Source organism: Solanum pennellii, chromosome 7, assembly GCF_001406875.1.
Source record: "Solanum pennellii chromosome 7, SPENNV200".
Lineage (NCBI taxonomy): Eukaryota > Viridiplantae > Streptophyta > Magnoliopsida > Solanales > Solanaceae > Solanum > Solanum pennellii.
The window spans coordinates 31433721-31440466 of NC_028643.1; positions in this window are offsets into that span (position 1 = coordinate 31433721).

Genomic DNA, 6746 nt, shown 5'->3' on the forward strand with positions numbered 1-6746 from the left:
GGTCTATATATATATATATATATATATATATATATATATATATATATTTATGTATATAGAGGTCTATGTTAACTCCAAGCAGAAATAATGAAAAGGTTTAAATTTTCCGCTAAATTTGACCTATGAATATAATGAGGTAAACTAAGAGGCTGGTCTTACTGGTCTTAGTCCTCGGAGAGGACGATAATGCCGATTGCCTCTAAGGGGTAAACCCGGATGTGACAAAATTTGTATCAGAGCATTTGGTTGAATTATCTTTGACTCAATCTATCTCTCTCAACCAAGTCTATATATGTTAATATTCATAATTGTTAAGTGTGCCACACTTATTGATAGGAAACTATTTGATGCCTAAGAAACTCTCACTCTCTTGGAAATCCAATATCACGCCATTAGAGTAAACTTATGTTGGGCTTTTGCATTTAATCTTTTTTTTTATTATCGGAAATGAACACTCGAACAAAATGTGGAATGAAGGATTGAAGAGAAGATTCCTAAAGCGGGATCTCTTCCCGATGGTGATAAAGTGTCAGACCCAAAAGTATGCCCTAGATGTCAGAGCAACCCTTGGGTCTCAACACGACGTACTCGACCTCTAGGAGGTCTTGTACAAGGCTCTTGAATTCATTACATAACATCATAATAGCGAAAGAATATCTAATGACAATTTCACGAAAAACATATAACTTTGACATGAATGAAACATCCTAGGACGCAACCTACATATTCTAAATTATAAAGAAAGACATAAAGGTTCATCATTGAATCTATGAGGACTCACCACTTCTTATCATCTTTGTATCCTTGGAACTCTACCCTTGAAAGAAACTCAACCTTATCAAGACCCTACATGGACAAAATATAGGCAAGATGAGTTAGCACGATATATACTAAGTATGGAAACTACATACCAATCATAAGATACCTCAAATAGTTAGTCAATAATAGTCATAATACTAAAAGATAAAGTTATAAGCATAATATGAATATCATATCATAATAAAGAATCAAACATCATATAAGAGTTCATACTTACTTGTACTTCTTACTCAAGTAAACTACGCCACTAGGTACTTCCAAGTATACTTGTGCAAGGATAAGATAGTATCACATACAACTACCAAAGCTAAGTACCTCGCTTTGTTCATTCTTGATAATAATCCAGTATCATAGCTAAGACCTATGTTCTTCATACTAAATAGTACTACACTCTTGTTGTCATCTCAAAACATGCTTGTGCAATGTACATAAGGCAGCCCATACTAACCTACATACCAAGCCTATCTTGAAAGACATCCTTCACATGTTTACCCTCCATAGCTTCTTTATTTATTAACTTCATCTACTAAGATTCTCTCATCTTTAGCCTACTATACTAGGAGAGGAAACTCTAATCCAATCCTATCTTAAATTTTTTCTTCATTGGCGAACCTAGTCTATACCTTGTGCAATGCACTCAAGATGTACCATACCACCATTCATGAAAGGTACTACTTTTGGATCCTTTAATTATTACTTCATACATTAGAACCTAGCCCCTATCTTTATCTTTTGATACCACGAGATACTTATTTAAGTATGTCTAAGTTCTTAGTCATATGGATCCAACGAGATACTTTTTGAAGTATGTCTTGATCTCTTAATCATGAACACTAAGAGATACGCCTTGGGCATGTCTAAGTTAATTCACACACTATGAATAGTACGAGATACCCCTTGGGCATGTCTAAGTTCATTAATTGCTTATGATCACTACGAGATGATACTCAAGCACGTCTAACTTCATAAGATATGGAGATCTCTACTAGGATACCTTGACTCTACTACGTGAAGGACTCCCGACTCATGAGACCTAAGTGGATAGTCTTCACAACTACTAGGTGTTGCTCTCCTTTCTACTTGGAGTCTGGACCCTTGCTATACTATCCGTCTCACTTTGCATATCCACTTGTAGTCAAGCATATAGTACAAGATATACTTTTCAAGCATTCCTCAACCTTTTCTCTAGTAAGGGATGTCCTAGACAATCTCTCCATGCTCAAGTTAATCTATCACTGCCATTCAATTATCCTAAATCTACAGCCAACACAGTCATCCAAAGGTTCATTATTCATCAATTCATTCTATCTTCATTCATAGGTAGATTATAGGATCTTCTAGCCTTAAATCTTCTTCTCACATTCTTCGATACTAGGTGAATATAGCAATAATTCATTATTTAAGGTTCAAGTAAATCCATACCAATATTCATGAATCAAGTCTAGTTCAATTAATACCTTGGAGATTTAATCATGATCAATTAATATAGATTATAATCTAGTTATGATGGATCAACCCAATTCATTCATGTAGCCTCTAATTGTGTATGATCTCTATGATCACCTTCACATTAAAACACTACAATAAACCATAAAAGCTCCATACAAACGGTATATAATCATCATATATACATCATAGAATGCTACTCACTAGATTGGGATAACAATCAAGCCTTACCCACAATGCAATCACACCCCTTTCTTGAATGGGGTTCTTTTGATTAACAATTGAAGGGAAACTAGGGGGGCTTCATGGATGGAAAAATCCATGAATGAATAAGATTGAAATACCTTATATTATAGCCTTAAATCCAGTTTGAAACCTTGATTAATGCATCATATAAGCTGCTGCAATTTCTCTTCTTCTTCAATGGTGGTTTTGGGAGAGTTTCAGGAGAGACATGTTTTTAATTTGGATTTTAGGGTCTTATTGGCTATTGTGGGGCTTAAATACTCCTCAAATAACTGCATTAACTGCCCATAATTAAACCCTACAGTTTCAAAAAGAACCCTGCAACTATTGGAAAATTTAACCAACTTAAATTTGACTTTAAAATGATGCAACAAAATCAAGGCACTTCCAAATCTTATTTTTCGAATATTCTAGGACAGAATGGTTTGTAAGAAGCATGCGTCACAGGGCAAGATTTTGCCCCAATGCTTGATAGAGGCACGTCGCGCAGCCATTGTCCTGAACAAGCTGGCGCGACATCTTTCCAGTCCATGTTTGGCACTTCAAGGATTTGCCTAAGTGTTGGACGAATGATGGAGGAAAAAACTTGTCGATCCACGCAAGCTACGTCGTTTCCATTCGTGGGTGCACACTGCCCAAGCAATATTTGACACAGAAATGCAAGGGTCCTCCACAAGGACCATTGGTTGGTCCTTGGGGAGTCGTACCAGGACTTTTCGACCATGAACAAACTTAAATACATGTTAGACACCCTTCAACAAATTATCATTATTTTCAGACTTCAAAAGGTTATTCAAATAGGCTAAGACACGCTAGCACCTCATTGAACTAGTTTCCAAACGTCATTGAAGTTCTTGGACGTTTTAGTTTTCAGACTTCGTCAATAACTTATATTCATTAAAATAGACATAAAAAAGTGTCTAAACATAAGGACACTTATGTTAGGCTCTAGAACACCTATTGGATTTTCAAAGTGTTATAGTGAGCATTTTGCTTATATCATGGACTGTTGGAGTGTTATAGTGATGAATAGTGTAACGGGAGCCATGGGATTCTACAAGAATTCAATTCTTAAAATCATAAACATTGGGCACACAAAACCTCCCTTGGTACCTTAAAACACCATCCCCTACCTTAGAAAAATATTCATTCAACTTACCAAGTACCGACTAAATTAACTCCATCAATAGAGGATCAAGGTGTTGGTTAGACTTCATCTCAAATACTAAAGATGACTCGGAGGAATGATACACCCCAAAACCTTTATTTGAAGAATCTTCTAGTTGACCACCCATCCAGACAAACGTATGAACATCATTCACAAGGTTTTTCTTAAACTTCTCAACATGAGACACACTACCCATAGTCCTAAGTCTTAAAGAATCTGAAACTACATTGTCCTTGTCGAGGTGGTATAGGACACTCCTGTCATAATCCTTCAAAAGTTCCAACCTACTTTTTTGTCGGAGATTTAACTCATTTTCAGTAAACAACATTGAAGACTCTTGTGGCCGGTATAGACATAAACATGAACACCGTAGAGGTAATGTCTCCATATTTTAGAAGCAAAAACTGCGGCATCTAATTCAAGGTCATGAGTTAGATAGTTCATATCATGCACCTTGAGTTTCCTAGAAGCATAAGGTATGTGCTTGTTTTTATGACCCGAGAGTACACCCTAGACGTTATGGCATTCTCGAATGATCACATGGCGTACTTGACCTCTCATAGGTCTTGTACAAACCCTTAGACATCGCTTATTGCATAACATCTATGAAAGTAGTGTGTAATTAAATGTTTTCACAACATATCTAAAAATCATCTCTTTTATAGAAAACGATAGAAATGCTAAGTTTCAAAGTAGCCAACTTAGACACACGAATATCATTGGGTCAAACCCCATACAACAATCAAATACAAATTAACAAAGTCTATTACAATGTCATTACTAGAAAACCTAAACATATTGATGTCCTCGGAAGAACTGAGTACATACAATGACTTTGATTGAATGAGTGCTAGTATTCAAGCTTCATCTCAAACAACTCTTCTCATACGCCATCTACACATGTAGAAGTAAAAAAACATATTTAATTAACACATTGTATGTACTAAGTAGGAGATATAGAATAAAATCATGCGTAAAGGACATTTGTATGAAACATGCTCTTTTGAGAAATCGTTATAACATAAGCGTAAGAACCACATTTAACACAAACGCTACACATAAGTCTTATTCGATGTAGTTCAACTTATAGCACATAACTCTCATACCAAAGGTTATCCTATGATTTACTTAAGAATGACACGAAAAGACCTCCCATATACCCTCTTTAAGCATACATAAATAACTTTAAAGACTTCTAAAGATAAGAATATTCTCATTTAAACATATACTCACCACCTAAGGTAACTCTATGAATAACTTGAATAAAACAAGAAGAAACCACCCATACACCCTCTTCAAGTGTACCTAAGTAACCCTTAAGGCTACCCAGATAGGATACCTTCACTAAACATATATCAACTTAAGCCAGAATCATTCGCTATGTCATTTAAGATTCATTGAAGATTTTTTGGAAAATCACAAAATTGTCATGGAATGACTTAGGTAACCTATATGCTAGAATCGTCCAAGCCTACTCGAGCCATGTGTAAATAGCGTCCAATTCCACTATCTAAACATTGTAGAACTTATCAAACACTAATATGCATCCCACATTATGAGAATAGTCTATAGCCGATATAGACAATACTATCTAGGCATGGAATCCGGAGTCATAACGTACTCCGATGGAGGTTGTTCTACTGTCCAATGGTAGAACAATGATACAACCCATGTAAGCACATGGTTAAGGAATATAAAGGGTTTCTTTGAACTCTACAATTCTTCTCAAGTAGATCTACTACCCATATCACATTGACTCATTGCCGACCTTTCTTCTGATAAAGTAATTAAATCAAGAAGCATATGAAGAGGTACCATAGAGTAGGCATAACCAAATCATAATACACCTTACCGAAAAGGGTCCACTAGGGCTTCCTTACAATGGTTACTAAAATAGCTCAATGACTTTTCTAAGGATGATTTCATGTCGTTCCAGCCAACCACACCTCAGTCAACCATTCAGACAAGAAGGATTTCATTAGGACTTTTATCTTCAAATATATCATTACCTTCGATCTATGTTGAAGGTTCCACATAAATGACCTTCTTAACTATGTTCAAATTCATATTCCAGTCACAAATGTACACATATGACAAAGGTGCTTTAGCCTACTAAGTAAAGATTTCATATTCAACTTATTCATGCATCAAGTAGAATAACATAGATCTACCACAACAAGACACACACATACTTCGTCTTATCACATATCACATCACATTCAAGAATCATGTTGGGACAACTAAGTCAACTATTATTCACGATATTCATTCCTATAGAAAATCTTAACATAATCAATCACAAGACTCATATAGTCAATTAGAAATCATCATACTTGAACATCAACTATACAGACATAAGACATCACCATAGTCTAGTATAGAAACATTTCATCAAATAGAAGAACTCATACTTTGACTTCACATACACACATAAGTCATATAAACCTTCACAATGATCAAATATACAAGTTATGCATGATAATACATAAATTCATGAAAGTAATGCCGGCAAGCCCATGTTCTTCACAAGTATAACACCTAAGCACCGCCACCAGAAGTTGACCATACCAATCAACACAATTCAAGACCTATACTACACAATATAGAGGAGGTTAGGTAAACATACAACCATTCCAATGTCCACACCTTCAATCCATTGCCAATTTAACCAATTGAATCCATAAAAGGCTCTTACTAATAGCAATAATCATAAATTTAAACCAATAATCAAACCTTCCAACTGACCCAACAAGATATAATATGAAAATCATAAAACTAAGGCAGCCTATATACAATTTTAACATAATTCATGCTTGTTTCAATAGCAAAATACAATCTACATAAGAATTCACTCATATCAAGTCATCCCACATTAGGGACAAAACATGAACTTTGTGAATCGCACGGGTTCATAGAAATTATTATCTAAAATAATTCAACTAACACTTATTTAATCATAAATCATTCATTCAAATCATTTAATGGAAAATCTCATGTCTAGATTTCAATTTAAAAGATTTCATGTTTTGGATCATCTTTGAAAATCATGAAATTGACTTCTTAAATA